This window comes from Manacus candei, unplaced genomic scaffold, assembly GCF_025592945.1.
Source record: "Manacus candei isolate 608988 ecotype Guabito, Panama unplaced genomic scaffold, ASM2559294v1 h1tg000034l, whole genome shotgun sequence".
Classification (NCBI taxonomy): domain Eukaryota; kingdom Metazoa; phylum Chordata; class Aves; order Passeriformes; family Pipridae; genus Manacus; species Manacus candei.
In genome coordinates this window covers 11,744,176-11,755,790 of record NW_026138082.1, presented here as the reverse complement: position 1 = coordinate 11,755,790, position 11,615 = coordinate 11,744,176, and positions in this window count along the sequence as shown.

The window sequence follows — 11,615 nt, the reverse complement described above, 5'->3', positions numbered from 1 at the left end:
TCCGCCGCCGACGGGGGTAGGCGAGGGACAGAAGGTTGCGAAGAGGACGCACGAGAGCGAGCACGGACTCCCGCCGCCTTCTTCTTGCTGCTCTAATGTAGACATACACGCACAGCTGAGGAAAGAAGCTAGCGGGGATTCCTCATAAGCGAACTCTTGGAGGCGGCTCTTTCCTCGTCCACCCCCACGGTGCTCAGTGGTACGGTCCCCCGCGGGCATTTGGGATGTATCCCCGCCCCCCAGCGGGGCCATCTGGCGCGTGCGCGCAGCGGGCACTCTGTCCCACATGGCGGCGGCGGCGGCGGGAGCGGGAACTGGGAGCTCCCTGCGCTGGGGGAACGGCGGGCACGGCCCTGCTCGGCCCCAGAGCCGCAGCGGATCCCTTCAGCCGCCGGGCTACCTTGTCGGTAACCGGGCAGCGCTTTCCGCCGCGCTGGGGCCGGTACCTCCGGCGGGGCGGGGGCAGATGTTTGACATGTCGGTGCGTCGCGTCGTGTCCCCTCTCCAAGTGAGAACTCACCCAGACTGCTGTTTTCCACAGCAAAACCTGTTTCTGGTTTTCTTTGTTGTTGTTGGATGGTGGTTGGGATCTATTTTGGGGTTTTTTTTTCAGTGTTCTTTACAGTCAGTACTCAGGCCCTATTGACAACTGTTGCTCCTCAGTATCCTTATTCTAGAAGGAGTTTAAAGCACACTCCATAGTAACACATAGCACTTTCTCCAAAAATCAACTCTACAAGAAAGGTTTAACGTCTTGGCCATTTCAGTTTGAGATCTACCAGCAGTCTTCTCTCCTTCCCTCAGCTCAGGTACAGTCACAGGAGGAAGAAATATAGAAAGTTAACACAATCACATTTATACTTAACCTTGTGTACTTGTGTATTTTTATTTATACAGGACTTCACACTTCATAAAACTTGAGGTCTCCTATGTCTTGGGATGCGCATCAGTTACACTAAAGGTTACTGTTTCTTCAGCTGACAGGAAAGTCCTACATTTAGGGACTTACACTCATGGAAGTCTTGAGCAAACCTTTATTGATTCATGGGAGTCTCTAAAAGTACCTAAAACCCCTCATTATTGCCACATATGTCTTTTTACTTGATAACAAGTAGACATTTGTATAATTTATGTCACATGTCAAAAACAGTACACGCCCTAACACAGGTTAGATCTTTGTTCCCAGAATTAGACAACTTTTAGTCCTAGAGATACCTAACAGGAATCTGTGTCCTTGTAGATAAAAAAAAAATCATTTCATATTGTTAGAGAAAGCCAGCTGTAAAATAAGTTTGTTGACCACATGTTTGTACACAACAGCCTGAGGATAAATCTAGGACACACTAAGAAAAACGTTCTGGATTTCACCCCCTACACACACACACACCCCCTTATAACAAAAGGATACTATATTATTGTGTAGCTAGGTAGTGTAGTATTTTTAAAAAGCTTTTGTCATATTCCATTTGGAAATTTTCTCTTAGAAATAACATACAAAATTGATTTCTACAGCTTAACATACTGCTGATGGGTACTTCTTGGTGCAAACTGCAGCAAGATGCCTGCTTGACATAAGCTATATCAGGCATGATATTATTCACTTACCACTAAATTCCTTTTAATCTCAGCCTGCTTAATGCTGTCACCACATGACAACACTTAGAATGGACTTCAGAAGCTTCATACATTATTTTATATTAGGTAACCAATTTATTTTATCTTTGGCCGTTGAAATTCAATGTGTTTATGAAGTTATTCAATATTTTGTAGTTGCCTGATAAACATTTCTATTCAAACAGTATAATAACATATCAGCTGGCTCAATATCAGGAATACCTTTATTGCACCACATAGGGAATTCAAGGAAAGCAGTGATATGTTGTCCAAGTTCTTATTAGGGACTTCATATGAAGAAAAAAAAAATCGTAATTTCATTAGTAAGTTAAACCATTGGTTTCAGATGGGTACTCAGCTTCATATAAGAATAGCTTACTTTGGTTTAAATGGGCTAAATCAAGAGAAACTGTGTTGCTTTGGGGTAAAAGTGACTAGACATTTTCTTCTAACGCTTGAATTTAAGGAAGTGTAGTTCTCATTTAGGGAAACTCCTTGAATACTAACTCATTCCTGAATTGAGCAAGCATCAACAAGCATACAAAGTTATCCTTTAGCCAAAGGGATAAGAGTTCATTCACTGAATTTGCAGTTAATTCAGAATGACAGTAAGGACACTATTAGATTTTAAGGTTAGCAATGCTTAAATATCAAGTTTCACAGGTATCTGTGCAAGGGTGTCTTCCTAGCCTAGTTTCACTTCCAGAAATGCAAGTTTTTCAAATACATTCAAACCTGCTTGTTAAAGAAACGGCATAGCAACCATGCTACACAAGAGGTAATGACATGGAAGAAACTCTGGAGCATCAGTTCCCATTGTAAACAGGCGTGTACATCATCTACTTGAATCCCAGACCAGTTCAAAACCAAAAAAGACCATATAACAAAGTATCCCATTTTACTATGTTGCAACATACAGGCACTTTATAAGACAATGAAGATTTTTTTATACCTTCCTGTAATTGCTTGTTGCTGTTACTGAATGAATTTATTTAACATTGTCTCTGCATCATTATACTAACATTAGCTCATTCTTTCACACAGAATTTATGTTGAGCTTTAGGCAGTATTTGCTTAGGGGAAAAAAAAGCAGCAATAAGGATCATTTAAACAGAAGAGTAACTTTCAGCTTTGACATTTGCAGCCAGCATGGTGACAGAAAGCATTACTATTTCTTACATATTTCTCCTAAATCACATCTATTGTGACAACTCAGGAAATGCAAATAGTGAATGAAAAATGCTCTACAAGTGAAGGTTTATCCCTTTATTTTTCTTATCAGAAAGCAATCCAGAAGATCTACCCCACCCCCACAAAACAGAGGGCTTAAATGGAGGATCTACAGCACCTATTTTTTTCTTAGCAGTTGCTATAGAAAAGTGACATTACACACCACAGAAATATGCAGATCACCTTCCTCGTCTCTCCTTGCATTATCTAGAAGCAGAAAGATACAGCTTGAAAGCTTGCCATCACCTAGCTCATTACTTCCCAAACTGTACAATGCCATGCACACTTATACAGGTATAGCTACCTCGGTTCACTTTAGCACAACTTAATAACCAATCAAGTTAACACCCCCCCCAAAGAAAACCCAAAACAGACCCAACCTCAAATGAAATCCATAACAAAACCAAACCAACCAACAACAAAAATCAACCAAAAAAAGTCTTTAAAAAGCAAAGGAAATTGATCACCTAAAAACTGATGAGTCTCCTCACCAGCAAAGGTCAGAAACTACCTCATTACAGACCATACACTCCAAACTCACCTAACTTAAAAATACATACAAAATATACTGATTCGGTCACCTCCCCGTAGAAGAGTCATCCCTTATACTATTAAGTACAACTCTATTCCTTCCTCTAACCCTACGCCTCTCCTTACACCCCTGCCAACTTTTTATCTGTGAAAGTAAGCATTTTCAGGCAACACCCATTAGCAGCATTCACAGCTGCAAGCTTGTAATCGCACATACCCAAATGTAAGGAGAAAGTCAGAGACAATATTATTGACTTGTTCTATTGTCTGTTGATGGACCTTGCAAGAATTCTAGAAAGGCTAAGTGTAAACAGGGATTTAGGGTCACTTTCCTGAGAAGGAAACATGCTTCTTCATGCAGGTGTCCTGCTAATGAAATCACTTTATGCAGATGTCAAAGTCATTAAAGAACAAATAAAGGGAACTAAACAGAAAATTACCTGTGAGGTTCAAAGTTTCTCCCTTGCTTATTTATGCAATAAGCACTGGCAATATTGCTATCTACCAACTGCTTTTGAATTTCAAGGGGGTAGGCTGCTGAATATTCTTATTGCTGGAAAGTGCTAACACTAATAGTGGTTTTGTTTTAATACTGTACAGTAGTCTGGGAGCTGAGGGAACTTGCCCTGCTCCTGCAGTTGTGTGCCTGGCAGTCCAATAGCCAGGAGAAGTCTGTCTTCAGTGCGCAGCATGTAAATGCAGATGCAGTTTTTATTCAAAGTGGCATAATATAATGCAATAGGTCCAATTCTTGTCTTTAAAAAAATGGCTGTAAGCATTAATATTCAAATATTTTCTTTTAAAAACTTACTTTTTAAAGATTTGTTAAAAGTAGGAAGATGGATTAGAAACAAACTGCAACTATAGGTATAGTATAATGAGAGTAATATAAATAACCTTTCCTATTTGTACTGAAAATTTTGACAGACCTAAAGAAAATGGTATGCATTCAGCTTCACAAGAACTTTGATGTCTGTCACTAGCTTTTTCAGTTTAAATACTGTTTCTTGGTGACTGCTAGAGTGCCTGGTCTTCCAGTGCTCATTCTTTGCAAAGACAGTTTAACTTACAGTAGCTTTCAGTGAGTTGACTGAATGATATTCTCTGCATCTGGTAATGCCTGAAGGAATATAGACTTTTTTTTTTTAAGAGAAACTCTGAAAGATATTTTTAACATTCAAAAAATATAGATTAAAAAAGTAACTATCCATCACAATTTCCCAGAGCCACATACCTCCATATCAAACACAGTACTTGTGGCTTGCTGGTGTGTGCTTTACTTTGTTTTATCCTATCAACTTCTGAGCTAAACACTGAAGTTGGGTGGAAAGTAAACTTGTGTTCTCACTAATAAGTCATGTTTTAATAGCTCTGTATGCTTACAAACTGTTAGGGGGTTTTTTTGTTTGTTTCTAGAACAGTATAACTTATAGAAATTGGTATGGACATAGGCAGGTAAGTCTTTGCTTTCAGTAAGTAATGGGAAACTTGTACCGTGCTAGTGGGAAACAGTCTGCTGTTAGAAAATCCCCAGAGGACATGGATGAGCACTGTGCAGAGCATCACACTTCTCCAGCAAATCCTGAAGAGTGAGCCTTGAACTGCTATAACCTATAAATCACTTCCTTATTTCTCCTCTATCTCAGGAGCTGAGCAGGTCACAGCTGATAAGACATTCTGGTCTGTGCATGATGCACTCTTCCTCTTGATTCTTTGATTAACCATTGAAATCTCAAGCAAGCAAAAATGAGTGAGCACTGGCTATCTCTGCAAACATCCTGTCATATTAGGTGTACCTAATATTTTTTGCATATTAGGTGTACCACATGAAATGTTATTAAATAAAGATATATCTGCATAAGAAAATTGTACCAATTTATTTTAAATCCAATTTAAAATCAATTTATACTGCTGTGAAGCATGTATAAACACTATTTCAATTTGACAGTGGTGGGTTAGCTTCAATATAAACTGACTCTAATCTTTGGAGACTAATCTGATATAAAGCGGCATCCACCTAGTTATTTGTATCAATTAGAAAACAATTAAAGGTAAACAGGGGCAAACTTCTCACAGAAATGGTATCTATCAGTTTGAATTTCCTGTCTGACTGAGTCTTGGCAATGAAAAAAAATTGCTGATGAACAAAACCAGACAAAATAAATGGAATTCTGGAGTCCATAGGCAGTTCACTGCTCAGAGGATAAGACTGCTTATCACTCCTTTAGCCATACCAATACAAGGTTTAAAACCAGAAAGAGTGATCTGAGGATTGATATGTCTGAGGAGATGTGCAGTTGTCAGCATGCAGATGAGATCCTTGGCAATTCTATTGGACTTTATTTCTACTGTGAGGGAATAACCAGCAGGTTGTGGATCATCAATCTCACTATTGCAAAGTCATGAATGTTCCTTCTCTCCTCATCCGTTGTCAGAGTGAATATATCACAGGTGCAATGTACCACAACATTTCTTTGCAGCACAGCAAAACTGGGTGTCAAAGAACAGAAACAAAGGTGAGCAAAGGTTTCTTGTTACTTCTCTTAATCTAATCAAAAAAGGTCATCATTTAGAAGTTTTTAAGCATCTATTATTTTTTTTTCAGGAAGCCCAGTGGAAAAAAAATCATTATCTCTCCCAAATACCAAAATATCCATTCTATCCCACTGACTCAATATTACATTCTAGAAACCACATAAATTTTCCATTTTAGGACCTGTGCTTTTTTGGTAGCCATCTCTAACATTGTGTCACATTGTATCCAGATGAAAATACTGCATCATATATACTGTGCATATTGTGTCCTTTTACATGCAGTACTGCCTTTAGTAAAGGAAGCAAATTCTTTACACCTTTCTGCTATCATTTTTCCTGGAGCCATCAGAGTTGATGGGCTGGCTGTACTCTCACATCTCTGTTAATATTTCTGTTTCCTCACCTCACTCCACTTGATAAGCAGATTTCTTCAGGAATATCATATTCATGTGGTGGGTATCTGGGAGAGCAAAGCATCTGAAGGGCAGGATGAAGGATGTTTCTTGGCTTTGAAGTGATCAAGGAGCAAACTAAAAAAAAGGAAGAAGGAGAAAGTTCCTGTTACATTTTATTGCCCATCAAATTTCCCATACAATTTTATTTACTTTTTAATAATTTTTAGCCCATATATATTTAATATCAGGGTTAAATAAACAGACATCTTGGAAGGCTGTCTGACAGCTGGCATGGCCATAATCTATCTTACTAAACCCTACAGCACTTTCTGATTTCCAGATTTGGCTGTACACCTCAAAATCAGACACCTGGACCAAGAAAAGTGTCTACTTTATGCACCATCCTCATCTCTTCAGTCCCTTCCTTGGTTTCTATGCAGGTCTGTGCATATTGACACACCCACCAGAATGCCACTGTGGACAAAGATCAGATAGCCAGGTGTGTGGGAAGGGCCTCAGATTGCTTCACCAGTGAGAAGACTGTTGGGACCAGTGTTCTCCAAGGAGAACAACAATATGGTGTCACATCTGCGGAGTACTTGTATGATATTACAATAATAGTCAGTGTCCATCAAGCTGAAAGCTAAGAAAAAGAGTAAATGTAATGATGTAAGACTAATAGAAGTGTTACATCTAAAATGATCAGGAGTGACAAGGAAGGAGTGTGCATTAGCAAAATTATAGCTGAGAGGCTGTGACTAGTTGCATTTTACATATAGCCAGACCCTAAATCTAGCCTGATTCTTTCATATCTCCAAGCCCAAGTGTGGTCTTTCACTCTTCCCAGCATCACAAATTCCAGTCTCCTGGTAGGCAGTCATGTGTGTATTTTAGGTTTTCCATGATACTTCTGCCTGAAGAGATGCGGCAAGTCAAAAAAATGCATTGAGGGCATGAGAGATGCAGAGGGAGAAAGCTGGTTCAGGGTCTGAATTCTTAAATTCTAATCTTTAGCTAGCTTCTATCAAGCATCTTTTTTTACCTTGTCTCAGTTTGATGAGACTGGAATGTTTGCTAAAGAGGATGAGTTATGAGGTAGACCAAACTCCTCTCTCAGCAATTATAAATCCAAAATTAAGGGGACTCTAGTCAAGGAAGTATGGAAAAAGAAGAAGAAATAACAACCCATTATTAAAAGATATATATATGTTGGGAAGGACAGTAACAGAACACAAAAAAACAACTAGACAATAGTCCTGTACCCAAAAAGTGCCCTTCAAACAAAAGGAAGAAACAGTCTGAACACTTCTCTGTCCTTCAGTGCGGTTCTAATCACAGTTGGCAGAGGCGCTGTTGGATCACTGGAGGTGCAGAGCCTGCAGTGCTCTGTCGTGGCCTGCAGGGGGTGCTGTTGGGCTCTGGCAGTCACCATGCAGGGGGCTGGGGGGGGGGGTCGGAGGTATCGGATCACAGGAGAAGACAAAAAAATGGGGACCCTTCCCCCAATGGAAGAAGAGGAAAAGAAAAGCAGTCCACCCCACGGAACTCACTGTTGTTCTCGGATGACGGTGTTTCAAGGCTCCTCCCTTTTCTCCCAGTGAGCACAAAACTCTCTGATGAAAACACAGCAGGTTCAGGCTGGAGGCAAAAGCAGCTTGCAAGCAAGCCGACGCCAGTGGTCAGGGCTGACCAGGTCGGGAGCCAGAAAAACCGGCCTCAAGGCTTTTTCTCCAAAATGCCCGCACACAGACCCTGTCTCCGTTCCAGGGAGAGAGACCCAAAAAACTCTTTTTTCTCCTTTGTGAGGAGGGCCAGCTACCAAATCAAAACTCCTCCCCCCTCACTCCAGTCTTCGATGGGCCATTAGCTAGGAATGTGGCTCTGCTGGCTAGATCTTTTGTAAAGCTAATCGCCCCCCCCTTTCCCCTTCCCATTCGAACTCCATCTTTCTCCCAGTGGAGCAGGGGAAGAAAAAATTCCCCCCTTGGATTTATAACCTATAACATACCTTCTCTTCAAACTTGGTTTACTTAAGCCTATGCAAACAGCTCATTTAGCACCTAAGCTAATTATACTGGATGAAGGTCTGGACAAGTTACATTCCAAGTGATCCCCAAACTGCCTACTTTCACTGCAGTTTACTTAAATAGCCAAACCTATTTTGAGAGCACTGAGTAGTTATTTCTGCTAGTGTATTTGTGTCAAAAGTTTTTAACAGTTCCAAATATATATTTAGACTCCCAAGAAATTAATACTTTAAAAGCAATATATAGTAAAAACCAAAGACTCTAATTCTAACATGAAAAACAAATAACAGAACTAAATCTCATATCTTTTTTTCAACTCAGATATTCGATACTCAATCCTGGACAAGATGAAAACTTGAGCTTACTCTGTCATACATAACCTGATGGCCTAATTTTCCACTACTTACTTCTTCATGGAATCCTGAATTAAAGTGGGACTTAAGACTGCCTGTGAAGTGTCCATGGGTTCAGATTTTTAGGTGGCAATGATTAAACATACAGAGATGTTGGCATGCAGCATGCACAATGTTGTGAACTGTATTTTTGAACTATAAGATAAACATATGAAGCTGCATCTGCCTACTTTCTATGGCAGATGTGGAAAGAAGTAGCTACAGATTTCTTTAGCAAAAAACTAAGGAAACAGATGTTTTCACAGTCAGCACTTGAAAAGAAGAGAAAATAAATTTGCCAGTTAGAAGAGTCCACCCAATGAAGTTGCTGCATTTTGGGCAACTGACAAATTCTCCACATTGTCCAAACTTCAAGGAGTTTCCAAAGACTGAGAAAGACTTACGCCAAAACCTGATGTTTTTCAAGAGACAAGAAACAAATCAAGTCACATTTCTTGGTGCTTTTTTAGAAGAAAAATATTGAGTTCTATTGCATCTGAAGACAAGTCCAGTATTATTTTAAAGTGTTACTCTAAGCTTTGAACTGACTTTCTCAGGGGACTATATTTCACAGGAATTGGCTATATATAACTGAAAATTTATCAGTGGGAAGTGTTGGGGTTTTAATTTTTGTGTGTTTTTAGCCATTTAGAGGTCTATTTCAGTGTTCAGTGTGCATATAGGAAGAACTCACTGTACTTCTGTCCCTGATGATTCTTGAAGCAGTACAGACAACAAACTGAGTCATCTTCCAAAAAAGCAGAACATTGGAGTGGGCTGCCCAGGGAGCTGGTGAAGTCACTATCTCTAGAAGTGTTGAAGAAATTATTTGATGTGACACTTAGTGCTGTGGTTTAGTTGGCATGGTGGTGTTTGGTCCAAAGTTGTACTCAATGATCTTAGAGGTCCTTTTCAACCGTAATGATTCTATGAGTTCCAGGAATGATGATTCCAGAACTTCCCTGGGCAACCTGTTCCCATGCCTGATCACTCTTTCAGTGAAGAATTTTTTTCTGATATCCAGTCCCAATGTCCCCTAGAGTAACTTGAAGCTAGTTCCTCTAGTTCTGTTACTTGTTACCTGGGAGAAGAGCCTGTTCCCGGCCTTGCTACAACCTCCTTTCAGGCAGCTGTAGAGAGTGATAAGGGCTCCCCTGAGATTCCTTTTCTTCAGGCCAAACAACCCCAGTTGCCTCAGCCACTCCTCATAAGTCTTGTGCTTCAGACTATTCACCAGCTCCATTGTCCTTCTCTGGACGTCCTCCAGTCTTTCCTGTTGTGAGAGGCCCAAAACAGAATGCAGGATTGTGGTGGGGGGAACCATGACAAGGATTCAAGGTGTAACCTTACCAGGGCCAATTACAGGGGGATGATTGGTGCCCTGGTTTCCTTTTACTTAATACCGTAGCATCATGACAGATAAAATTTGGATTGCTTTGCTTGATTGCTCCTGAGATGTGTTCAAATCCATGCTATAACCCCAAGGGATGACACAAAACACTTCATTTAGGAGTAGGTAACTTAGCAGACAGAGCATCCTGAAAGAGGAACTCTATCAGCGTGTCTGTAAAGACTTTCCTCAGTTCTCTTTTCTTGTACCATGCATGTTCAGTGACCCCTCTATTCAATGCCACCCTACCAAGGCATAGTGCCATCACCCAATCTCAATGCTATAATATCTTCTAGCAAGCACACTGATATGATATGATATCTGATGTTCCCATATATTTTTCTAAAAGTTAGGCATTTAGTCTTGAAGCCATTATAAGGGAACTTTCACAGAGCTTTATTCATCATTAGGTTAGCCACCACAACTCTCCTGTCTAACACAGTTTCTGGATTTAGATAATGTCCTTGGACTAGGAAGGAAAAGCTCTGAAAGAAGCTATTGTGAGAGCCTTTGAAGTACAATTCTGGCAGTATGTTTCCCGTTAACAGATGTGTGGAATAGAAACAAAGGACTTTTGTTTGGGCTTCTTACAAATCCCAAGGTTGTAAATTTAACAGATTCCCACTTCTTCTAAGACAGAGAATAAGGAAGAATAAAGGATGATAAGTAGAAAATACCTCCAAATTAAAAAAAAAAAATAAAAGCAACTTTGGTATTTCTTGTTCCATCCATAACAATAGTTACTAAATGTTTGCCTCCACAAATCTACTCGAGAGAATTTGTCCTTGTGTGAGAAGTAGCTATATTAGTAATTGATAGTATTTTTTATTTATAACATAAAAAAACCCCTTTAATAAAAAATATTTCCCGAGATCCAGTGGTGTCATATGATCAGATGACCAATGCCATATGCATGATCTCGTGAATATGTACCACACCCTCCAAATTAATGTTGGGATTCCTGAGCCCAGTCCTGCTTCAGACCTTCAGGTGTCCTTCGCTCAACCTCATCTTGCAAAGGCAGAATATCATTGGTAAGTATTTTAAGGTTTTTTTCAGTCTGAGGGTTGGGGAAATTTGTTGATATGTTGCAGTCATTCCTTTTCTGTCTCTGATAAGCAGTGATAGAAGGATATTGACATTTAAAACATTATCAATGGGTAGCTAAGTTGATGCTCACTGAGAAGGATGCAGGAAATTGTTCCTCAAAACATTTTTAGTTAAGGTTCCAAAAGTGCAAGCAGATGCCACTACATCTGTTACACCCTCTTCCTGTGTTTGAGTGTATGTCTCCCACCACGTTAGCTGGAGATTTCATTCTGAGGCAAACAGCAACAAACACACATATTTCCCCTCACCTCCCAAGTCTTTACGACCTGGAGAACAAAGAAATAACATTTAAAAGATGCCAATATATTTTACAGCTTACTTGCCAAATCTAAACTGTGCATATGCTAACTGCTAATATTTACACATGTGATGCAGAAGATATTTTTATACA